This window comes from Salmo salar, chromosome ssa19, assembly GCF_905237065.1.
Source record: "Salmo salar chromosome ssa19, Ssal_v3.1, whole genome shotgun sequence".
NCBI lineage: Eukaryota > Metazoa > Chordata > Actinopteri > Salmoniformes > Salmonidae > Salmo > Salmo salar.
Genome location: NC_059460.1, coordinates 27,863,006 through 27,888,033, shown reverse-complemented (window position 1 = coordinate 27,888,033; position 25,028 = coordinate 27,863,006). Strand labels below are relative to the sequence as shown.

General features: G+C 40.7%; 10 non-coding genes across 10 annotated transcripts; all 10 read right to left on the bottom strand.

The window, feature by feature from the left end:
- Positions 1-221: 221 nt before the first annotated feature.
- trnar-ccg (transfer RNA arginine (anticodon CCG)) lies at positions 222-294 on the bottom strand. The gene has a single exon. It is a non-coding gene; the product is annotated as a tRNA-Arg (tRNA).
- Positions 295-2,743: 2,449 nt separating this feature from the next.
- trnar-ccg (transfer RNA arginine (anticodon CCG)) lies at positions 2,744-2,816 on the bottom strand. The gene has a single exon. It is a non-coding gene; the product is annotated as a tRNA-Arg (tRNA).
- A 2,450-nt stretch (positions 2,817-5,266) lies between these two features.
- On the bottom strand, positions 5,267-5,339 carry trnar-ccg (transfer RNA arginine (anticodon CCG)). Its single transcript has one exon. It is a non-coding gene; the product is annotated as a tRNA-Arg (tRNA).
- A 2,446-nt stretch (positions 5,340-7,785) lies between these two features.
- On the bottom strand, positions 7,786-7,858 carry trnar-ccg (transfer RNA arginine (anticodon CCG)). The gene has a single exon. It is a non-coding gene; the product is annotated as a tRNA-Arg (tRNA).
- A 2,448-nt stretch (positions 7,859-10,306) lies between these two features.
- Positions 10,307-10,379, bottom strand: trnar-ccg (transfer RNA arginine (anticodon CCG)). The gene has a single exon. It is a non-coding gene; the product is annotated as a tRNA-Arg (tRNA).
- A 2,451-nt stretch (positions 10,380-12,830) lies between these two features.
- On the bottom strand, positions 12,831-12,903 carry trnar-ccg (transfer RNA arginine (anticodon CCG)). The gene has a single exon. It is a non-coding gene; the product is annotated as a tRNA-Arg (tRNA).
- Positions 12,904-15,353: 2,450 nt separating this feature from the next.
- On the bottom strand, positions 15,354-15,426 carry trnar-ccg (transfer RNA arginine (anticodon CCG)). Its single transcript has one exon. It is a non-coding gene; the product is annotated as a tRNA-Arg (tRNA).
- A 2,842-nt stretch (positions 15,427-18,268) lies between these two features.
- Positions 18,269-18,341, bottom strand: trnar-ccg (transfer RNA arginine (anticodon CCG)). Its single transcript has one exon. It is a non-coding gene; the product is annotated as a tRNA-Arg (tRNA).
- Positions 18,342-20,785: 2,444 nt separating this feature from the next.
- trnar-ccg (transfer RNA arginine (anticodon CCG)) lies at positions 20,786-20,858 on the bottom strand. Its single transcript has one exon. It is a non-coding gene; the product is annotated as a tRNA-Arg (tRNA).
- A 2,452-nt stretch (positions 20,859-23,310) lies between these two features.
- On the bottom strand, positions 23,311-23,383 carry trnar-ccg (transfer RNA arginine (anticodon CCG)). The gene has a single exon. It is a non-coding gene; the product is annotated as a tRNA-Arg (tRNA).
- Between the last annotated feature and the right edge of the window lie 1,645 nt (positions 23,384-25,028).

The following is a 25,028-nucleotide window of genomic DNA, read 5'->3' as shown; positions in this document are numbered from 1 at the left end:
GTTTTGTGAAGTAGAGGGCTGGCAGTTTAGTCATGATCTGGAAGACGGGTCACAATTGTCACTTTTCTGGTCTCCTACTATTGACTAATGTCTCTTTCATTTGGAATTCACTATTTGCATCAGGCAATTGGGAATTTAGTACTGATAGTGATTAAAGCTAACAAATTCATGCAAGCAGATCTTAGAAAGAACTTTTGATCTAATGCTCAGCTGCTTTCAACAGACCCAGGTGGGACTTGAACCCACAATCCCCAGCTCCGGAGGCTGATGCCTTATCCATTAGGCCACTGGATCACTTATTCACTAGAGAAAAATACATCTTGGTGGGGCAAACATTTTTACAAAGTTTTGATGCATGCCAGCAAAGCCATTACACAACACAATTCAACATTAAATAATACATTCATTGCACTATAACTGTGACAAACGGTACCCACAAACAGTTAGGCCCTATACACAGCTTTCCCAACAGCAGAGCTTTCTTTTCAGCACCATGGAGTGAATCCTTACCACTGCTACACCTGGCTGGCTATCAGCAGAGCCTTGTCTGGCAGCGAAACAGTTCATTCAGCCTCATTTACTGCCTTTTTTAAAAACAAACTGCAGCTGATATGGCTGACTTGCTTAAACAAATGTGCTTTCTACTGACAATTGAGATGTACAATCTATGCTTGGGACAATAAAAGGCCACTCTAAAATATGCCCTTTTTCACACAACACAAAGCCACAGATGTCTCAAGTTTTGAAGGACAGTGCATGAAGATTGTTTTGCTGACTGCAGGAATGTCCACCAGAGCTGTGGCCAGAGAATTTAATGTTCATTTCTCTACCATAAGCCACCTCCAATGTCGTTTTAGAGAATTTGGCAGTACTTCCAACCGGCCTCACATACGCACGCTATGTGTAAACACGCCATCCCAGGACCTCCACGTCCAGCTTCTTCACCTGCGGGACCGTGTGAGACCCACCAACCGGGCAGCTGATGAAACTGAGGAGTATTTCTGTCTGTAATAAAGACCTTTTGTAGGGAAAAACTCATTCTGATTGGCTGGACCTTGACCAGGGCCAAAAGGTCTCTGTTCAAAAGTTGTGAACTATATAGTAATAGGGTGCCATATGGGGCACATCAAGTGTGTCTGAGGGTGTAGACATGAACTGTGATGGAGTTGTTCATAGATTGGGGTTGTGATATATAATGAAATGACCCAACAAGATAATACCTCATGCTGTTTTTTCCTTTGCTGTTAACAACAGCAGCTACTTATACTGTATGTCATTCTACACTGAGGCTTTCCAGCCAATTGTGTTGAAAATACCTTATATACAGTCGTGGCTAAAAGTTTTGAGAATGACACAAATATTCATTTTCACAAAGTCTGCTGCCTCAGTTTGTATGATGGCAATTTGCATATACTCCAGAATGTTATGAAGAGTGATCAGATGAATTGCAATTAATTGCAAAGTCCCTCTTTGCCACGCAAATGAGCTGAATCCCCCCAAAAACATTTCCACTGCATTTCAGCCCTGCCACAGAAGGACCAGCTGACATCATGTCAGTGATTCTCTCATTAACACAGGTGTGAGTGTTGATGAGGACAAGGCTGGAGATCACTCTGTCATGCTGATTGAGTTTGAATAACAGACTGGAAGCTTCAAAAGGAGGGTGGTTCTTGGAATCATTGTTCATCCTCTGTCAACTATTGTTGCCTGCTATTTGTGTCATTCTCAAAACTTTTGGCCATGACTGTACAGTATAAAGCAAGGGTGCAACTTTGTTTTTCGAAGTGGGGGGGACATAACTATTATTATAATTTTTTTCCCCCAGTTGGATAAACACTCCAAACAGCCTACCCGACTGCTTGGAGGTGTCCGCATGGTCCTAAAGCACCCCGTAGCCTCGTTTTGTATCACATTCCAATGATAAAACTAAGGGGGACAAAAATGTAATTTCAGAATTTGGGGGGAGACATGTACTCATCTGGTTTAAAGAATCAATGTCTTTTGGGGTCTTTTGCATTTTATTATATTTTATATACAAGTCTACATCTTATTATTTATTTTTTTCCAGACAGAGGTCCTATTTCAATGTCTTCCTTCCCAAAGAGGGCAAAGACTCCAGCCTGCCCATGTTCTTCTGTTCCAAGTGGAGTGTTGGAAAAGTAGAGGACTACGCTTTCTCACTGGCCAGCCTCAAGAACAACAACAATGTACTAACAGCTAAGCTAAAAGAAAACAGCCACTAGCAGCAGGCTCCAAGTACACAAACCTATTCTACTGTTATCATACAAATATAAATCAACATTCAAATCAACATTTATTATAACGTGTAGTTTCACAATCATGTTTGTCACAATACATTTGACAAAAAAAGGAGTCATGACTCGCACACAGCACTGATTCTCTAGATCTATTGGAGTCATTGGAATACTTTGAAGATGTTTTTATTTATTTATGACTTATAAAACTTTGATTTACAACAGTTTTACGTGCTCTTAATTTGCTTAGACAATAAATAGCAGATTGTTTTGTGAAGTAGAGGGCTGGCAGTTTAGTCATGATCTGGAAGACGGGTCACAATTGTCACTTTTCTGGTCTCCTACTATTGACTAATGTCTCTTTCATTTGGAATTCACTATTTGCATCAGGCAATTGGGAATTTAGTACTGATAGTGATTAAAGCTAACAAATTCATGCAAGCAGATCTTAGAAAGAACTTTTGATCTAATGCTCAGCTGCTTTCAACAGACCCAGGTGGGACTTGAACCCACAATCCCCAGCTCCGGAGGCTGATGCCTTATCCATTAGGCCACTGGACCACTTATTCACTAGAGAAAAATACATCTTGGTGGGGCAAACATTTTTACAAAGTTTTGATGCATGCCAGCAAAGCCATTACACAACACAATTCAACATTAAATAATACATTCATTGCACTATAACTGTGACAAACGGTACCCACAAACAGTTAGGCCCTATACACAGCTTTCCCAACAGCAGAGCTTTCTTTTCAGCACCATGGAGTGAATCCTTACCACTGCTACACCTGGCTGGCTATCAGCAGAGCCTTGTCTGGCAGCGAAACAGTTCATTCAGCCTCATTTACTGCCTTTTTTAAAAACAAACTGCAGCTGATATGGCTGACTTGCTTAAACAAATGTGCTTTCTACTGACAATTGAGATGTACAATCTATGCTTGGGGACAATAAAAGGCCACTCTAAAATATGCCCTTTTTCACACAACACAAAGCCACAGATGTCTCAAGTTTTGAAGGACAGTGCAACAAGATTGTTTTGCTGACTGCAGGAATGTCCACCAGAGCTGTGGCCAGAGAATTTAATGTTCATTTCTCTACCATAAGCCACCTCCAATGTCGTTTTAGAGAATTTGGCAGTACTTCCAACCGGCCTCACATACGCACGCTATGTGTAAACACGCCATCCCAGGACCTCCACGTCCAGCTTCTTCACCTGCGGGACCGTGTGAGACCCACCAACCGGGCAGCTGATGAAACTGAGGAGTATTTCTGTCTGTAATAAAGACCTTTTGTAGGGAAAAACTCATTCTGATTGGCTGGACCTTGACCAGGGCCAAAAGGTCTCTGTTCAAAAGTTGTGAACTATATAGTAATAGGGTGCCATATGGGGCACATCAAGTGTGTCTGAGGGTGTAGACATGAACTGTGATGGAGTTGTTCATAGATTGGGGTTGTGATATATAATGAAATGACCCAACAAGATAATACCTCATGCTGTTTTTTCCTTTGCTGTTAACAACAGCAGCTACTTATACTGTATGTCATTCTACACTGAGGCTTTCCAGCCAATTGTGTTGAAAATACCTTATATACAGTCGTGGCTAAAAGTTTTGAGAATGACACAAATATTCATTTTCACAAAGTCTGCTGCCTCAGTTTGTATGATGGCAATTTGCATATACTCCAGAATGTTATGAAGAGTGATCAGATGAATTGCAATTAATTGCAAAGTCCCTCTTTGCCACGCAAATGAGCTGAATCCCCCCAAAAACATTTCCACTGCATTTCAGCCCTGCCACAGAAGGACCAGCTGACATCATGTCAGTGATTCTCTCATTAACACAGGTGTGAGTGTTGATGAGGACAAGGCTGGAGATCACTCTGTCATGCTGATTGAGTTTGAATAACAGACTGGAAGCTTCAAAAGGAGGGTGGTTCTTGGAATCATTGTTCATCCTCTGTCAACTATTGTTGCCTGCTATTTGTGTCATTCTCAAAACTTTTGGCCATGACTGTACAGTATAAAGCAAGGGTGCAACTTTGTTTTTCGAAGTGGGGGGGACATAACTATTATTATAATTTTTTTCCCCCAGTTGGATAAACACTCCAAACAGCCTACCCGACTGCTTGGAGGTGTCCGCATGGTCCTAAAGCACCCCGTAGCCTCGTTTTGTATCACATTCCAATGATAAAACTAAGGGGGACAAAAATGTAATTTCAGAATTTGGGGGGAGACATGTACTCATCTGGTTTAAAGAATCAATGTCTTTTGGGGTCTTTTGCATTTTATTATATTTTATATACAAGTCTACATCTTATTATTTATTTTTTTCCAGACAGAGGTCCTATTTCAATGTCTTCCTTCCCAAAGAGGGCAAAGACTCCAGCCTGCCCATGTTCTTCTGTTCCAAGTGGAGTGTTGGAAAAGTAGAGGACTACGCTTTCTCACTGGCCAGCCTCAAGAACAACAACAATGTACTAACAGCTAAGCTAAAAGAAAACAGCCACTAGCAGCAGGCTCCAAGTACACAAACCTATTCTACTGTTATCATACAAATATAAATCAACATTCAAATCAACATTTATTATAACGTGTAGTTTCACAATCATGTTTGTCACAATACATTTGACAAAAAAAGGAGTCATGACTCGCACACAGCACTGATTCTCTAGATCTATTGGAGTCATTGGAATACTTTGAAGATGTTTTTATTTATTTATGACTTATAAAACTTTGATTTACAACAGTTTTACGTGCTCTTAATTTGCTTAGACAATAAATAGCAGATTGTTTTGTGAAGTAGAGGGCTGGCAGTTTAGTCATGATCTGGAAGACGGGTCACAATTGTCACTTTTCTGGTCTCCTACTATTGACTAATGTCTCTTTCATTTGGAATTCACTATTTGCATCAGGCAATTGGGAATTTAGTACTGATAGTGATTAAAGCTAACAAATTCATGCAAGCAGATCTTAGAAAGAACTTTTGATCTAATGCTCAGCTGCTTTCAACAGACCCAGGTGGGACTTGAACCCACAATCCCCAGCTCCGGAGGCTGATGCCTTATCCATTAGGCCACTGGACCACTTATTCACTAGAGAAAAATACATCTTGGTGGGGCAAACATTTTTACAAAGTTTTGATGCATGCCAGCAAAGCCATTACACAACACAATTCAACATTAAATAATACATTCATTGCACTATAACTGTGACAAACGGTACCCACAAACAGTTAGGCCCTATACACAGCTTTCCCAACAGCAGAGCTTTCTTTTCAGCACCATGGAGTGAATCCTTACCACTGCTACACCTGGCTGGCTATCAGCAGAGCCTTGTCTGGCAGCGAAACAGTTCATTCAGCCTCATTTACTGCCTTTTTTAAAAACAAACTGCAGCTGATATGGCTGACTTGCTTAAACAAATGTGCTTTCTACTGACAATTGAGATGTACAATCTATGCTTGGGACAATAAAAGGCCACTCTAAAATATGCCCTTTTTCACACAACACAAAGCCACAGATGTCTCAAGTTTTGAAGGACAGTGCAACGATTGTTTTGCTGACTGCAGGAATGTCCACCAGAGCTGTGGCCAGAGAATTTAATGTTCATTTCTCTACCATAAGCCACCTCCAATGTCGTTTTAGAGAATTTGGCAGTACTTCCAACCGGCCTCACATACGCACGCTATGTGTAAACACGCCATCCCAGGACCTCCACGTCCAGCTTCTTCACCTGCGGGACCGTGTGAGACCCACCAACCGGGCAGCTGATGAAACTGAGGAGTATTTCTGTCTGTAATAAAGACCTTTTGTAGGGAAAAACTCATTCTGATTGGCTGGACCTTGACCAGGGCCAAAAGGTCTCTGTTCAAAAGTTGTGAACTATATAGTAATAGGGTGCCATATGGGGCACATCAAGTGTGTCTGAGGGTGTAGACATGAACTGTGATGGAGTTGTTCATAGATTGGGGTTGTGATATATAATGAAATGACCCAACAAGATAATACCTCATGCTGTTTTTTCCTTTGCTGTTAACAACAGCAGCTACTTATACTGTATGTCATTCTACACTGAGGCTTTCCAGCCAATTGTGTTGAAAATACCTTATATACAGTCGTGGCTAAAAGTTTTGAGAATGACACAAATATTCATTTTCACAAAGTCTGCTGCCTCAGTTTGTATGATGGCAATTTGCATATACTCCAGAATGTTATGAAGAGTGATCAGATGAATTGCAATTAATTGCAAAGTCCCTCTTTGCCACGCAAATGAGCTGAATCCCCCCAAAAACATTTCCACTGCATTTCAGCCCTGCCACAGAAGGACCAGCTGACATCATGTCAGTGATTCTCTCATTAACACAGGTGTGAGTGTTGATGAGGACAAGGCTGGAGATCACTCTGTCATGCTGATTGAGTTTGAATAACAGACTGGAAGCTTCAAAAGGAGGGTGGTTCTTGGAATCATTGTTCATCCTCTGTCAACTATTGTTGCCTGCTATTTGTGTCATTCTCAAAACTTTTGGCCATGACTGTACAGTATAAAGCAAGGGTGCAACTTTGTTTTTCGAAGTGGGGGGGACATAACTATTATTATAATTTTTTTCCCCCAGTTGGATAAACACTCCAAACAGCCTACCCGACTGCTTGGAGGTGTCCGCATGGTCCTAAAGCACCCCGTAGCCTCGTTTTGTATCACATTCCAATGATAAAACTAAGGGGGACAAAAATGTAATTTCAGAATTTGGGGGGAGACATGTACTCATCTGGTTTAAAGAATCAATGTCTTTTGGGGTCTTTTGCATTTTATTATATTTTATATACAAGTCTACATCTTATTATTTATTTTTTTCCAGACAGAGGTCCTATTTCAATGTCTTCCTTCCCAAAGAGGGCAAAGACTCCAGCCTGCCCATGTTCTTCTGTTCCAAGTGGAGTGTTGGAAAAGTAGAGGACTACGCTTTCTCACTGGCCAGCCTCAAGAACAACAACAATGTACTAACAGCTAAGCTAAAAGAAAACAGCCACTAGCAGCAGGCTCCAAGTACACAAACCTATTCTACTGTTATCATACAAATATAAATCAACATTCAAATCAACATTTATTATAACGTGTAGTTTCACAATCATGTTTGTCACAATACATTTGACAAAAAAGGAGTCATGACTCGCACACAGCACTGATTCTCTAGATCTATTGGAGTCATTGGAATACTTTGAAGATGTTTTTATTTATTTATGACTTATAAAACTTTGATTTACAACAGTTTTACGTGCTCTTAATTTGCTTAGACAATAAATAGCAGATTGTTTTGTGAAGTAGAGGGCTGGCAGTTTAGTCATGATCTGGAAGACGGGTCACAATTGTCACTTTTCTGGTCTCCTACTATTGACTAATGTCTCTTTCATTTGGAATTCACTATTTGCATCAGGCAATTGGGAATTTAGTACTGATAGTGATTAAAGCTAACAAATTCATGCAAGCAGATCTTAGAAAGAACTTTTGATCTAATGCTCAGCTGCTTTCAACAGACCCAGGTGGGACTTGAACCCACAATCCCCAGCTCCGGAGGCTGATGCCTTATCCATTAGGCCACTGGATCACTTATTCACTAGAGAAAAATACATCTTGGTGGGGCAAACATTTTTACAAAGTTTTGATGCATGCCAGCAAAGCCATTACACAACACAATTCAACATTAAATAATACATTCATTGCACTATAACTGTGACAAACGGTACCCACAAACAGTTAGGCCCTATACACAGCTTTCCCAACAGCAGAGCTTTCTTTTCAGCACCATGGAGTGAATCCTTACCACTGCTACACCTGGCTGGCTATCAGCAGAGCCTTGTCTGGCAGCGAAACAGTTCATTCAGCCTCATTTACTGCCTTTTTTAAAAACAAACTGCAGCTGATATGGCTGACTTGCTTAAACAAATGTGCTTTCTACTGACAATTGAGATGTACAATCTATGCTTGGGACAATAAAAGGCCACTCTAAAATATGCCCTTTTTCACACAACACAAAGCCACAGATGTCTCAAGTTTTGAAGGACAGTGCAACTAGATTGTTTTGCTGACTGCAGGAATGTCCACCAGAGCTGTGGCCAGAGAATTGAATGTTCATTTCTCTACCATAAGCCACCTCCAATGTCGTTTTAGAGAATTTGGCAGTACTTCCAACCGGCCTCACATACGCACGCTATGTGTAAACACGCCATCCCAGGACCTCCACGTCCAGCTTCTTCACCTGCGGGACCGTGTGAGACCCACCAACCGGGCAGCTGATGAAACTGAGGAGTATTTCTGTCTGTAATAAAGACCTTTTGTAGGGAAAAACTCATTCTGATTGGCTGGACCTTGACCAGGGCCAAAAGGTCTCTGTTCAAAAGTTGTGAACTATATAGTAATAGGGTGCCATATGGGGCACATCAAGTGTGTCTGAGGGTGTAGACATGAACTGTGATGGAGTTGTTCATAGATTGGGGTTGTGATATATAATGAAATGACCCAACAAGATAATACCTCATGCTGTTTTTTCCTTTGCTGTTAACAACAGCAGCTACTTATACTGTATGTCATTCTACACTGAGGCTTTCCAGCCAATTGTGTTGAAAATACCTTATATACAGTCGTGGCTAAAAGTTTTGAGAATGACACAAATATTCATTTTCACAAAGTCTGCTGCCTCAGTTTGTATGATGGCAATTTGCATATACTCCAGAATGTTATGAAGAGTGATCAGATGAATTGCAATTAATTGCAAAGTCCCTCTTTGCCACGCAAATGAGCTGAATCCCCCCCAAAACATTTCCACTGCATTTCAGCCCTGCCACAGAAGGACCAGCTGACATCATGTCAGTGATTCTCTCATTAACACAGGTGTGAGTGTTGATGAGGACAAGGCTGGAGATCACTCTGTCATGCTGATTGAGTTTGAATAACAGACTGGAAGCTTCAAAAGGAGGGTGGTTCTTGGAATCATTGTTCATCCTCTGTCAACTATTGTTGCCTGCTATTTGTGTCATTCTCAAAACTTTTGGCCATGACTGTACAGTATAAAGCAAGGGTGCAACTTTGTTTTTCGAAGTGGGGGGGACATAACTATTATTATAATTTTTTTCCCCCAGTTGGATAAACACTCCAAACAGCCTACCCGACTGCTTGGAGGTGTCCGCATGGTCCTAAAGCACCCCGTAGCCTCGTTTTGTATCACATTCCAATGATAAAACTAAGGGGGACAAAAATGTAATTTCAGAATTTGGGGGGAGACATGTACTCATCTGGTTTAAAGAATCAATGTCTTTTGGGGTCTTTTGCATTTTATTATATTTTATATACAAGTCTACATCTTATTATTTATTTTTTTCCAGACAGAGGTCCTATTTCAATGTCTTCCTTCCCAAAGAGGGCAAAGACTCCAGCCTGCCCATGTTCTTCTGTTCCAAGTGGAGTGTTGGAAAAGTAGAGGACTACGCTTTCTCACTGGCCAGCCTCAAGAACAACAACAATGTACTAACAGCTAAGCTAAAAGAAAACAGCCACTAGCAGCAGGCTCCAAGTACACAAACCTATTCTACTGTTATCATACAAATATAAATCAACATTCAAATCAACATTTATTATAACGTGTAGTTTCACAATCATGTTTGTCACAATACATTTGACAAAAAAGGAGTCATGACTCGCACACAGCACTGATTCTCTAGATCTATTGGAGTCATTGGAATACTTTGAAGATGTTTTTATTTATTTATGACTTATAAAACTTTGATTTACAACAGTTTTACGTGCTCTTAATTTGCTTAGACAATAAATAGCAGATTGTTTTGTGAAGTAGAGGGCTGGCAGTTTAGTCATGATCTGGAAGACGGGTCACAATTGTCACTTTTCTGGTCTCCTACTATTGACTAATGTCTCTTTCATTTGGAATTCACTATTTTCATCAGGCAATTGGGAATTTAGTACTGATAGTGATTAAAGCTAACAAATTCATGCAAGCAGATCTTAGAAAGAACTTTTGATCTAATGCTCAGCTGCTTTCAACAGACCCAGGTGGGACTTGAACCCACAATCCCCAGCTCCGGAGGCTGATGCCTTATCCATTAGGCCACTGGATCACTTATTCACTAGAGAAAAATACATCTTGGTGGGGCAAACATTTTTACAAAGTTTTGATGCATGCCAGCAAAGCCATTACACAACACAATTCAACATTAAATAATACATTCATTGCACTATAACTGTGACAAACGGTACCCACAAACAGTTAGGCCCTATACACAGCTTTCCCAACAGCAGAGCTTTCTTTTCAGCACCATGGAGTGAATCCTTACCACTGCTACACCTGGCTGGCTATCAGCAGAGCCTTGTCTGGCAGCGAAACAGTTCATTCAGCCTCATTTACTGCCTTTTTAAAAACAAACTGCAGCTGATATGGCTGACTTGCTTAAACAAATGTGCTTTCTACTGACAATTGAGATGTACAATCTATGCTTGGGACAATAAAAGGCCACTCTAAAATATGCCCTTTTTCACACAACACAAAGCCACAGATGTCTCAAGTTTTGAAGGACAGTGCAACTAGAAGATTGTTTTGCTGACTGCAGGAATGTCCACCAGAGCTGTGGCCAGAGAATTTAATGTTCATTTCTCTACCATAAGCCACCTCCAATGTCGTTTTAGAGAATTTGGCAGTACTTCCAACCGGCCTCACATACGCACGCTATGTGTAAACACGCCATCCCAGGACCTCCACGTCCAGCTTCTTCACCTGCGGGACCGTGTGAGACCCACCAACCGGGCAGCTGATGAAACTGAGGAGTATTTCTGTCTGTAATAAAGACCTTTTGTAGGGAAAAACTCATTCTGATTGGCTGGACCTTGACCAGGGCCAAAAGGTCTCTGTTCAAAAGTTGTGAACTATATAGTAATAGGGTGCCATATGGGGCACATCAAGTGTGTCTGAGGGTGTAGACATGAACTGTGATGGAGTTGTTCATAGATTGGGGTTGTGATATATAATGAAATGACCCAACAAGATAATACCTCATGCTGTTTTTTCCTTTGCTGTTAACAACAGCAGCTACTTATACTGTATGTCATTCTACACTGAGGCTTTCCAGCCAATTGTGTTGAAAATACCTTATATACAGTCGTGGCTAAAAGTTTTGAGAATGACACAAATATTCATTTTCACAAAGTCTGCTGCCTCAGTTTGTATGATGGCAATTTGCATATACTCCAGAATGTTATGAAGAGTGATCAGATGAATTGCAATTAATTGCAAAGTCCCTCTTTGCCACGCAAATGAGCTGAATCCCCCCAAAAACATTTCCACTGCATTTCAGCCCTGCCACAGAAGGACCAGCTGACATCATGTCAGTGATTCTCTCATTAACACAGGTGTGAGTGTTGATGAGGACAAGGCTGGAGATCACTCTGTCATGCTGATTGAGTTTGAATAACAGACTGGAAGCTTCAAAAGGAGGGTGGTTTTTGGAATCATTGTTCATCCTCTGTCAGCTATTGTTGCCTGCTATTTGTGTCATTCTCAAAACTTTTGGCCATGACTGTACAGTATAAAGCAAGGGTGCAACTTTGTTTTTCGAAGTGGGGGGGACATAACTATTATTATAATTTTTTTCCCCCAGTTGGATAAACACTCCAAACAGCCTACCCGACTGCTTGGAGGTGTCCGCATGGTCCTAAAGCACCCCGTAGCCTCGTTTTGTATCACATTCCAATGATAAAACTAAGGGGGACAAAAATGTAATTTCAGAATTTGGGGGGAGACATGTACTCATCTGGTTTAAAGAATCAATGTCTTTTGGGGTCTTTTGCATTTTATTATATTTTATATACAAGTCTACATCTTATTATTTATTTTTTTCCAGACAGAGGTCCTATTTCAATGTCTTCCTTCCCAAAGAGGGCAAAGACTCCAGCCTGCCCATGTTCTTCTGTTCCAAGTGGAGTGTTGGAAAAGTAGAGGACTACGCTTTCTCACTGGCCAGCCTCAAGAACAACAACAATGTACTAACAGCTAAGCTAAAAGAAAACAGCCACTAGCAGCAGGCTCCAAGTACACAAACCTATTCTACTGTTATCATACAAATATAAATCAACATTCAAATCAACATTTATTATAACGTGTAGTTTCACAATCATGTTTGTCACAATACATTTGACAAAAAAAGGAGTCATGACTCGCACACAGCACTGATTCTCTAGATCTATTGGAGTCATTGGAATACTTTGAAGATGTTTTTATTTATTTATGACTTATAAAACTTTGATTTACAACAGTTTTACGTGCACTTAATTTGCTTAGAGAATAAATAGCAGATTGTTTTGTGAAGTAGAGGGCTGGCAGTTTAGTCATGATCTGGAAGACGGGTCACAATTGTCACTTTTCTGGTCTCCTACTATTGACTAATGTCTCTTTCATTTGGAATTCACTATTTGCATCAGGCAATTGGGAATTTAGTACTGATAGTGATTAAAGCTAACAAATTCATGCAAGCAGATCTTAGAAAGAACTTTTGATCTAATGCTCAGCTGCTTTCAACAGACCCAGGTGGGACTTGAACCCACAATCCCCAGCTCCGGAGGCTGATGCCTTATCCATTAGGCCACTGGATCACTTATTCACTAGAGAAAAATACATCTTGGTGGGGCAAACATTTTTACAAAGTTTTGATGCATGCCAGCAAAGCCATTACACAACACAATTCAACATTAAATAATACATTCATTGCACTATAACTGTGACAAACGGTACCCACAAACAGTTAGGCCCTATACACAGCTTTCCCAACAGCAGAGCTTTCTTTTCAGCACCATGGAGTGAATCCTTACCACTGCTACACCTGGCTGGCTATCAGCAGAGCCTTGTCTGGCAGCGAAACAGTTCATTCAGCCTCATTTACTGCCTTTTTAAAAACAAACTGCAGCTGATATGGCTGACTTGCTTAAACAAATGTGCTTTCTACTGACAATTGAGATATACAATCTATGCTTGGGACAATAAAAGGCCACTCTAAAATATGCCCTTTTTCACACAACACAAAGCCACAGATGTCTCAAGTTTTGAAGGACAGTGCAACTAGAAGATTGTTTTGCTGACTGCAGGAATGTCCACCAGAGCTGTGGCCAGAGAATTGAATGTTCATTTCTCTACCATAAGCCACCTCCAATGTCGTTTTAGAGAATTTGGCAGTACTTCCAACCGGCCTCACATACGCACGCTATGTGTAAACACGCCATCCCAGGACCTCCACGTCCAGCTTCTTCACCTGCGGGACCGTGTGAGACCCACCAACCGGGCAGCTGATGAAACTGAGGAGTATTTCTGTCTGTAATAAAGACCTTTTGTAGGGAAAAACTCATTCTGATTGGCTGGACCTTGACCAGGGCCAAAAGGTCTCTGTTCAAAAGTTGTGAACTATATAGTAATAGGGTGCCATATGGGGCACATCAAGTGTGTCTGAGGGTGTAGACATGAACTGTGATGGAGTTGTTCATAGATTGGGGTTGTGATATATAATGAAATGACCCAACAAGATAATACCTCATGCTGTTTTTTCCTTTGCTGTTAACAACAGCAGCTACTTATACTGTATGTCATTCTACACTGAGGCTTTCCAGCCAATTGTGTTGAAAATACCTTATATACAGTCGTGGCCAAAAGTTTTGAGAATGACACAAATATTCATTTTCACAAAGTCTGCTGCCTCAGTTTGTATGATGGCAATTTGCATATACTCCAGAATGTTATGAAGAGTGATCAGATGAATTGCAATTAATTGCAAAGTCCCTCTTTGCCACGCAAATGAGCTGAATCCCCCCAAAAACATTTCCACTGCATTTCAGCCCTGCCACAGAAGGACCAGCTGACATCATGTCAGTGATTCTCTCATTAACACAGGTGTGAGTGTTGATGAGGACAAGGCTGGAGATCACTCTGTCATGCTGATTGAGTTTGAATAACAGACTGGAAGCTTCAAAAGGAGGGTGGTTCTTGGAATCATTGTTCATCCTCTGTCAACTATTGTTGCCTCCTATTTGTGTCATTCTCAAAACTTTTGGCCATGACTGTACAGTATAAAGCAAGGGTGCAACTTTGTTTTTCAAAGTGGGGGGGACATAACTATTATTATAATTTTTTTCCCCCAGTTGGATAAACACTCCAAACAGCCTACCCGACTGCTTGGAGGTGTCCGCATGGTCCTAAAGCACCCCGTAGCCTCGTTTTGTATCACATTCCAATGATAAAACTAAGGGGGACAAAAATGTCATTTCAGAATTTGGGGGAGACATGTACTCATCTGGTTTAAAGAATCAATGTCTTTTGGGGTCTTTTGCATTTTATTATATTTTATATACAAGTCTACATCTTATTATTTATTTTTTTCCAGACAGAGGTCCTATTTCAATGTCTTCCTTCCCAAAGAGGGCAAAGACTCCAGCCTGCCCATGTTCTTCTGTTCCAAGTGGAGTGTTGGAAAAGTAGAGGACTACGCTTTCTCACTGGCCAGCCTCAAGAACAACAACAATGTACTAACAGCTAAGCTAAAAGAAAACAGCCACTAGCAGCAGGCTCCAAGTACACAAACCTATTCTACTGTTATCATACAAATATAAATCAACATTCAAATCAACATTTATTATAACGTGTAGTTTCACAATCATGTTTGTCACAATACATTTGACAAAAAAAGGAGTCATGACTCGCACACAGCACTGATTCTCTAGATCTATTGGAGTCATTGGAATACTTTGAAGATGTTTTTATTTATTTATGACTAATAAAACTTTGATTTACAACAGTTTTACGTGCACTTAATTTGCTTAGAGAATAAATAGCAGATTGTTTTGTGAAGTAGAGGGCTGGCAGTTTAGTCATGATCTGGAAGACGGGTCACAATTGTCACTTTTCTGGTCTCCTACTATTGACTAATGTCTCTTTCATTTGGAATTCACTATTTTCATCAGGCAATTGGGAATTTAGTACTGATAGTGATTAAAGCTAACAAATTCATGCAAGCAGATCTTAGAAAGAACTTTTGATCTAATGCTCAGCTGCTTTCAACAGACCCAGGTGGGACTTGAACCCACAATCCCCAGCTCCGGAGGCTGATGCCTTATCCATTAGGCCACTGGATCACTTATTCACTAGAGAAAAATACATCTTGGTGGGGCAAACATTTTTACAAAGTTTTGATGCATGCCAGCAAAGCCATTACACAACACAATTCAACATTAAATAATACATTCATTGCACTATAACTGTGACAAACGGTACCCACAAACAGTTAGGCCCTATACACAGCTTTCCCAACAGCAGAGCTTTCTTTTCAGCACCATGGAGTGAATCCTTACCACTGCTACACCTGGCTGGCTATCAGCAGAGCCTTGTCTGGCAGCGAAACAGTTCATTCAGCCTCATTTACTGCCTTTTTTAAAAACAAACTGCAGCTGATATGGCTGACTTGCTTAAACAAATGTGCTTTCTACTGACAATTGAGATATACAATCTATGCTTGGGACATTAAAAGGCCACTCTAAAAACAAACTGCAGCTGATATGGCTGACTTGCTTAAACAAATGTGCTTTCTACTGACAATTGAGATGTACAATCTATGCTTGGGACAATAAAAGGCCACTCTAAAATATGCCCTTTTTCACACAACACAAAGCCACAGATGTCTCAAGTTTTGAAGGACAGTGCAGATTGTTTTGCTGACTGCAGGAATGTCCACCAGAGCTGTGGCCAGAGAATTGAATGTTCATTTCTCTACCATAAGCCACCTCCAATGTCGTTTTAGAGAATTTGGCAGTACTTCCAACCGGCCTCACATACGCACGCTATGTGTAAACACGCCATCCCAGGACCTCTTTCTACTGACAATTGAGATATACAATCTATGCTTGGGACAATAAAAGGCCACTCTAAAATATGCCCTTTTTCACACAACACAAAGCCACAGATGTCTCAAGTTTTGAAGGACAGTGCAACTAGAAGATTGTTTTGCTGACTGCAGGAATGTCCACCAGAGCTGTGGCCAGAGAATTGAATGTTCATTTCTCTACCATAAGCCACCTCCAATGTCGTTTTAGAGAATTTGGCAGTACTTCCAACCGGCCTCACATACGCACGCTATGTGTAAACACGCCATCCCAGGACCTCCACGTCCAGCTTCTTCACCTGCGGGACCGTGTGAGACCCACCAACCGGGCAGCTGATGAAACTGAGGAGTATTTCTGTCTGTAATAAAGACCTTTTGTAGGGAAAAACTCATTCTGATTGGCTGGACCTTGACCAGGGCCAAAAGGTCTCTGTTCAAAAGTTGTGAACTATATAGTAATAGGGTGCCATATGGGGCACATCAAGTGTGTCTGAGGGTGTAGACATGAACTGTGATGGAGTTGTTCATAGATTGGGGTTGTGATATATAATGAAATGACCCAACAAGATAATACCTCATGCTGTTTTTTCCTTTGCTGTTAACAACAGCAGCTACTTATACTGTATGTCATTCTACACTGAGGCTTTCCAGCCAATTGTGTTGAAAATACCTTATATACAGTCGTGGCTAAAAGTTTTGAGAATGACACAAATATTCATTTTCACAAAGTCTGCTGCCTCAGTTTGTATGATGGCAATTTGCATATACTCCAGAATGTTATGAAGAGTGATCAGATGAATTGCAATTAATTGCAAAGTCCCTCTTTGCCACGCAAATGAGCTGAATCCCCCCAAAAACATTTCCACTGCATTTCAGCCCTGCCACAGAAGGACCAGCTGACATCATGTCAGTGATTCTCTCATTAACACAGGTGTGAGTGTTGATGAGGACAAGGCTGGAGATCACTCTGTCATGCTGATTGAGTTTGAATAACAGACTGGAAGCTTCAAAAGGAGGGTGGTTCTTGGAATCATTGTTCATCCTCTGTCAACTATTGTTGCCTGCTATTTGTGTCATTCTCAAAACTTTTGCCCATGACTGTACAGTATAAAGCAAGGGTGCAACTTTGTTTTTCGAAGTGGGGGGACATAACTATTATTATAATTTTTTTCCCCCAGTTGGATAAACACTCCAAACAGCCTACCCGACTGCTTGGAGGTGTCCGCATGGTCCTAAAGCACCCCGTAGCCTCGTTTTGTATCACATTCCAATGATAAAACTAAGGGGGACAAAAATGTAATTTCAGAATTTGGGGGGAGACATGTACTCATCTGGTTTAAAGAATCAATGTCTTTTGGGGTCTTTTGCATTTTATTATATTTTATATACAAGTCTACATCTTATTATTTATTTTTTTCCAGACAGAGGTCCTATTTCAATGTCTTCCTTCCCAAAGAGGGCAAAGACTCCAGCCTGCCCATGTTCTTCTGTTCCAAGTGGAGTGTTGGAAAAGTAGAGGACTACGCTTTCTCACTGGCCAGCCTCAAGAACAACAACAATGTACTAACAGCTAAGCTAAAAGAAAACAGCCACTAGCAGCAGGCTCCAAGTACACAAACCTATTCTACTGTTATCATCATACAAATATAAATCAACATTCAAATCAACATTTATTATAACGTGTAGTTTCACAATCATGTTTGTCACAATACATTTGACAAAAAAAGGAGTCATGACTCGCACACAGCACTGATTCTCTAGATCTATTGGAGTCATTGGAATACTTTGAAGATGTTTTTATTTATTTATGACTTATAAAACTTTGATTTACAACAGTTTTACGTGCTCTTAATTTGCTTAGACAATAAATAGCAGATTGTTTTGTGAAGTAGAGGGCTGGCAGTTTAGTCATGATCTGGAAGACGGGTCACAATTGTCACTTTTCTGGTCTCCTACTATTGACTAATGTCTCTTTCATTTGGAATTCACTATTTGCATCAGGCAATTGGGAATTTAGTACTGATAGTGATTAAAGCTAACAAATTCATGCAAGCAGATCTTAGAAAGAACTTTTGATCTAATGCTCAGCTGCTTTCAACAGACCCAGGTGGGACTTGAACCCACAATCCCCAGCTCCGGAGGCTGATGCCTTATCCATTAGGCCACTGGATCACTTATTCTCTAGAGAAAAATACATCTTGGTGGGGCAAACATTTTTACAAAGTTTTGATGCATGCCAGCAAAGCCATTACACAACACAATTCAACATTAAATAATACATTCATTGCACTATAACTGTGACAAACGGTACCCACAAACAGTTAGGCCCTATATAAAGCTTTCCCAACAGCAGAGCTTTCTTTTCAGCACCATGGAGTGAATCCTTACCACTGCTACACCTGGCTGGCTATCAGCAGAGCCTTGTCTGGCAGCGAAACAGTTCATTCAGCCTCATTTACTGCCTTTTTAAAAACAAACTGCAGCTGATATGGCTGACTTGCTTAAACAAATGTGCTTTCTACTGACAATTGAGATGTACAATCTATGCTTGGGACAATAAAAGGCCACTCTAAAATATGCCCTTTTAACACAACACAAAGCCACAGATGTCTCAAGTTTTGAAGGACAGTGCAGATTGTTTTGCTGACTGCAGGAATGTCCATCAGAGCTGTGGCCAGAGAATTGAATGTTCATTTCTCTACCATAAGCCACCTCCAATGTCGTTTTAGAGAATTTGGCAGTACTTCCAACCGGCCTCACATACGCAACCTATGTGTAAACACGCCATCCCAGGACCTCCACGTCCAGCTTCTTCACCTGCGGGACCGTGTGAGACCCACCAACCGGGCAGCTGATGAAACTGAGGAGTATTTCTGTCTGTAATAAAGACCTTTTGTAGGGAAAAACTCATTCTGATTGGCTGGACCTTGACCAGGGCCAAAAGGTCTCTGTTCAAAAGTTCTGAACTATATAGTAATAGGGTGCCATATGGGGCACATCAAGTGTGTCTGAGGGTGTAGACATGAACTGTGATGGAGTTGTTCATAGATTGGGGTTGTGATATATAATGAAATGACCCAACAAGATAATACCTCATGCTGTTTTTTCCTTTGCTGTTAACAACAGCAGCTACTTATACTGTATGTCATTCTACACTGAGGCTTTCCAGCCAATTGTGTTGAAAATACCTTATATACAGTCGTGGCTAAAAGTTTTGAGAATGACACAAATATTCATTTTCACAAAGTCTGCTGCCTCAGTTTGTATGATGGCAATTTGCATATACTCCAGAATGTTATGAAGAGTGATCAGATGAATTGCAATTAATTGCAAAGTCCCTCTTTGCCACGCAAATGAGCTGAATCCCCCCAAAAACATTTCCACTGCATTTCAGCCCTGCCACAGAAGGACCAGCTGACATCATGTCAGTGATTCTCTCATTAACACAGGTGTGAGTGTTGATGAGGACAAGGCTGGAGATCACTCTGTCATGCTGATTGAGTTTGAATAACAGACTGGAAGTTTCAAAAGGAGGGTGGTTCTTGGAAATATTGTTCATCCTCTGTCAACTATTGTTGCCTGCTATTTGTGTCATTCTCAAAACTTTTGGCCATGACTGTACAGTATAAAGCAAGGGTGCAACTTTGTTTTTCGAAGTGGGGGGACATAACTATTATTATAATTTTTTTCCCCCAGTTGGATAAACACTCCAAACAGCCTACCCGACTGCTTGGAGGTGTCCGCATGGTCCTAAAGCACCCCGTAGCCTCGTTTTGTATCACATTCCAATGATAAAACTAAGGGGGACAAAAATGTAATTTCAGAATTTGGGGGGAGACATGTACTCATCTGGTTTAAAGAATCAATGTCTTTTGGGGTCTTTTGCATTTTATTATATTTTATATACAAGTCTACATCTTATTATTTATTTTTTTCCAGACAGAGGTCCTATTTCAATGTCTTCCTTCCCAAAGAGGGCAAAGACTCCAGCCTGCCCATGTTCTTCTGTTCCAAGTGGAGTGTTGGAAAAGTAGAGGACTACGCTTTCTCACTGGCCAGCCTCAAGAACAACAACAATGTACTAACAGCTAAGCTAAAAGAAAACAGCCACTAGCAGCAGGCTCCAAGTACACAAACCTATTCTACTGTTATCATATCAAATATAAATCAACATTCAAATCAACATTTATTATAACGTGTAGTTTCACAATCATGTTTGTCACAATACATTTGACAAAAAAAAGGAGTCATGACTCGCACACAGCACTGATTCTCTAGATCTATTGGAGTCATTGGAATACTTTGAAGATGTTTTTATTTATTTATTACTTTTAAAACTTTGATTTACAACAGTTTTACGTGCTCTTAATTTGCTTAGACAATAAATAGCAGATTGTTTTGTGAAGTAGAGGGCTGGCAGTTTAGTCATGATCTGGAAGACGGGTCACAATTGTCACTTTTCTGGTCTCCTACTATTGACTAATGTCTCTTTCATTTGGAATTCACTATTTTCATCAGGCAATTGGGAATTTAGTACTGATAGTGATTAAAGCTAACAAATTCATGCAAGCAGATCTTAGAAAGAACTTTTGATCTAATGCTCAGCTGCTTTCAACAGACCCAGGTGGGACTTGAACCCACAATCCCCAGCTCCGGAGGCTGATGCCTTATCCATTAGGCCACTGGACCACTTATTCACTAGAGAAAAATACATCTTGGTGGGGCAAACATTTTTACAAAGTTTTGATGCATGCCAGCAAAGCCATTACACAACACAATTCAACATTAAATAATACATTCATTGCACTATAACTGTGACAAACGGTACCCACAAACAGTTAGGCCCTATACACAGCTTTCCCAACAGCAGAGCTTTCTTTTCAGCACCATGGAGTGAATCCTTACCACTGCTACACCTGGCTGGCTATCAGCAGAGCCTTGTCTGGCAGCGAAACAGTTCATTCAGCCTCATTTACTGCCTTTTTTAAAAACAAACTGCAGCTGATATGGCTGACTTGCTTAAACAAATGTGCTTTCTACTGACAATTGAGATGTACAATCTATGCTGGGGACAATAAAAGGCCACTCTAAAATATGCCCTTTTTCACACAACACAAAGCCACAGATGTCTCAAGTTTTGAAGGACAGTGCAACTAGAAGATTGTTTTGCTGACTGCAGGAATGTCCACCAGAGCTGTGGCCAGAGAATTTAATGTTCATTTCTCTACCATAAGCCACCTCCAATGTCGTTTTAGAGAATTTGGCAGTACTTCCAACCGGCCTCACATACGCACGCTATGTGTAAACACGCCATCCCAGGACCTCCACGTCCAGCTTCTTCACCTGCGGGACCGTGTGAGACCCACCAACCGGGCAGCTGATGAAACTGAGGAGTATTTCTGTCTGTAATAAAGACCTTTTGTAGGGAAAAACTCATTCTGATTGGCTAGACCTTGACCAGGGTCAAAAGTTCTCTGTTCAAAAGTTCTGAACTATATAGTAATAGGGTGCCATATGGGGCACATCAAGTGTGTCTGAGGGTGTAGACATGAACTGTGATGGAGTTGTTCATAGATTGGGGTTGTGATATATAATGAAATGACCCAACAAGATAATACCTCATGCTGTTTTTTCCTTTGCTGTTAACAACAGCAGCTACTTATACTGTATGTCATTCTACACTGAGGCTTTCCAGCCAATTGTGTTGAAAATACCTTATATACAGTCGTGGCTAAAAGTTTTGAGAATGACACAAATATTCATTTTCACAAAGTCTGCTGCCTCAGTTTGTATGATGGCAATTTGCATATACTCCAGAATGTTATGAAGAGTGATCAGATGAATTGCAATTAATTGCAAAGTCCCTCTTTGCCACGCAAATGAGCTGAATCCCCCCAAAACATTTCCACTGCATTTCAGCCCTGCCACAGAAGGACCAGCTGACATCATGTCAGTGATTCTCTCATTAACACAGGTGTGAGTGTTGATGAGGACAAGGCTGGAGATCACTCTGTCATGCTGATTGAGTTTGAATAACAGACTGGAAGCTTCAAAAGGAGGGTGGTTCTTGGAATCATTGTTCATCCTCTGTCAACTATTGTTGCCTGCTATTTGTGTCATTCTCAAAACTTTTGGCCATGACTGTACAGTATAAAGCAAGGGTGCAACTTTGTTTTTTCGAAGTGGGGGGGACATAACTATTATTATAATTTTTTTCCCCCAGTTGGATAAACACTCCAAACAGCCTACCCGACTGCTTGGAGGTGTCCGCATGGTCCTAAAGCACCCCGTAGCCTCGTTTTGTATCACATTCCAATGATAAAACTAAGGGGGACAAAAATGTAATTTCAGAATTTGGGGGAGACATGTACTCATCTGGTTTAAAGAATCAATGTCTTTTGGGGTCTTTTGCATTTTATTATATTTTATATACAAGTCTACATCTTATTATTTATTTTTTTCCAGACAGAGGTCCTATTTCAATGTCTTCCTTCCCAAAGAGGGCAAAGACTCCAGCCTGCCCATGTTCTTCTGTTCCAAGTGGAGTGTTGGAAAAGTAGAGGACTACGCTTTCTCACTGGCCAGCCTCAAGAACAACAACAATGTACTAACAGCTAAGCTAAAAGAAAACAGCCACTAGCAGCAGGCTCCAAGTACACAAACCTATTCTACTGTTATCATATCAAATATAAATCAACATTCAAATCAACATTTATTATAACGTGTAGTTTCACAATCATGTTTGTCACAATACATTTGACAAAAAAAGGAGTCATGACTCGCACACAGCACTGATTCTCTAGATCTATTGGAGTCATTGGAATACTTTGAAGATGTTTTTATTTATTTATGACTAATAAAACTTTGATTTACAACAGTTTTACGTGCACTTAATTTGCTTAGAGAATAAATAGCAGATTGTTTTGTGAAGTAGAGGGCTGGCAGTTTAGTCATGATCTGGAAGACGGGTCACAATTGTCACTTTTCTGGTCTCCTACTATTGACTAATGTCTCTTTCATTTGGAATTCACTATTTGCATCAGGCAATTGGGAATTTAGTCCTGATAGTGATTAAAGCTAACAAATTCATGCAAGCAGATCTTAGAAAGAAGTTTTGATCTAATGCTCAGCTGCTTTCAACAGACCCAGGTGGGACTTGAACCCACAATCCCCAGCTCCGGAGGCTGATGCCTTATCCATTAGGCCACTGGATCACTTATTCACTAGAGAAAAATACATCTTGGTGGGGCAAACATTTTTACAAAGTTTTGATGCATGCCAGCAAAGCCATTACACAACACAATTCAACATTAAATAATACATTCATTGCACTATAACTGTGACAAACGGTACCCACAAACAGTTAGGCCCTATACACAGCTTTCCCAACAGCAGAGCTTTCTTTTCAGCACCATGGAGTGAATCCTTACCACTGCTACACCTGGCTGGCTATCAGCAGAGCCTTGTCTGGCAGCGAAACAGTTCATTCAGCCTCATTTACTGCCTTTTTTAAAAACAAACTGCAGCTGATATGGCTGACTTGCTTAAACAAATGTGCTTTCTACTGACAATTGAGATGTACAATCTATGCTTGGGACAATAAAAGGCCACTCTAAAATATGCCCTTTTTCACACAACACAAAGCCACAGATGTCTCAAGTTTTGAAGGACAGTGCAACTAGAAGATTGTTTTGCTGACTGCAGGAATGTCCACCAGAGCTGTGGCCAGAGAATTGAATGTTCATTTCTCTACCATAAGCCACCTCCAATGTCGTTTTAGAGAATTTGGCAGTACTTCCAACCGGCCTCACATACGCACGCTATGTGTAAACACGCCATCCCAGGACCTCCACGTCCAGCTTCTTCACCTGCGGGACCGTGTGAGACCCACCAACCGGGCAGCTGATGAAACTGAGGAGTATTTCTGTCTGTAATAAAGACCTTTTGTAGGGAAAAACTCATTCTGATTGGCTGGACCTTGACCAGGGCCAAAAGGTCTCTGTTCAAAAGTTCTGAACTATATAGTAATAGGGTGCCATATGGGGCACATCAAGTGTGTCTGAGGGTGTAGACATGAACTGTGATGGAGTTGTTCATAGATTGGGGTTGTGATATATAATGAAATGACCCAACAAGATAATACCTCATGCTGTTTTTTCCTTTGCTGTTAACAACAGCAGCTACTTATACTGTATGTCATTCTACACTGAGGCTTTCCAGCCAATTGTGTTGAAAATACCTTATATACAGTCGTGGCTAAAAGTTTGGAGAATGACACAAATATTCATTTTCACAAAGTCTGCTGCCTCAGTTTGTATGATGGCAATTTGCATATACTCCAGAATGTTATGAAGAGTGATCAGATGAATTGCAATTAATTGCAAAGTCCCTCTTTGCCACGCAAATGAGCTGAATCCCCCCAAAAACATTTCCACTGCATTTCAGCCCTGCCACAGAAGGACCAGCTGACATCATGTCAGTGATTCTCTCATTAACACAGGTGTGAGTGTTGATGAGGACAAGGCTGGAGATCACTCTGTCATGCTGATTGAGTTTGAATAACAGACTGTAAGCTTCAAAAGGAGGGTGGTTCTTGGAATCATTGTTCATCCTCTGTCAACTATTGTTGCCTGCTATTTGTGTCATTCTCAAAACTTTTGGCCATGACTGTACAGTATAAAGCAATGGTGCAACTTTGTTTTTCGAAGTGGGGGGGACATAACTATTATTATAATTTTTTTCCCCCAGTTGGATAAACACTCCAAACAGCCTACCCGACTGCTTGGAGGTGTCTGCATGGTCCTAAAGCACCCCGTAGCCTCGTTTTGTATCACATTCCAATGATAAAACTAAGGGGGA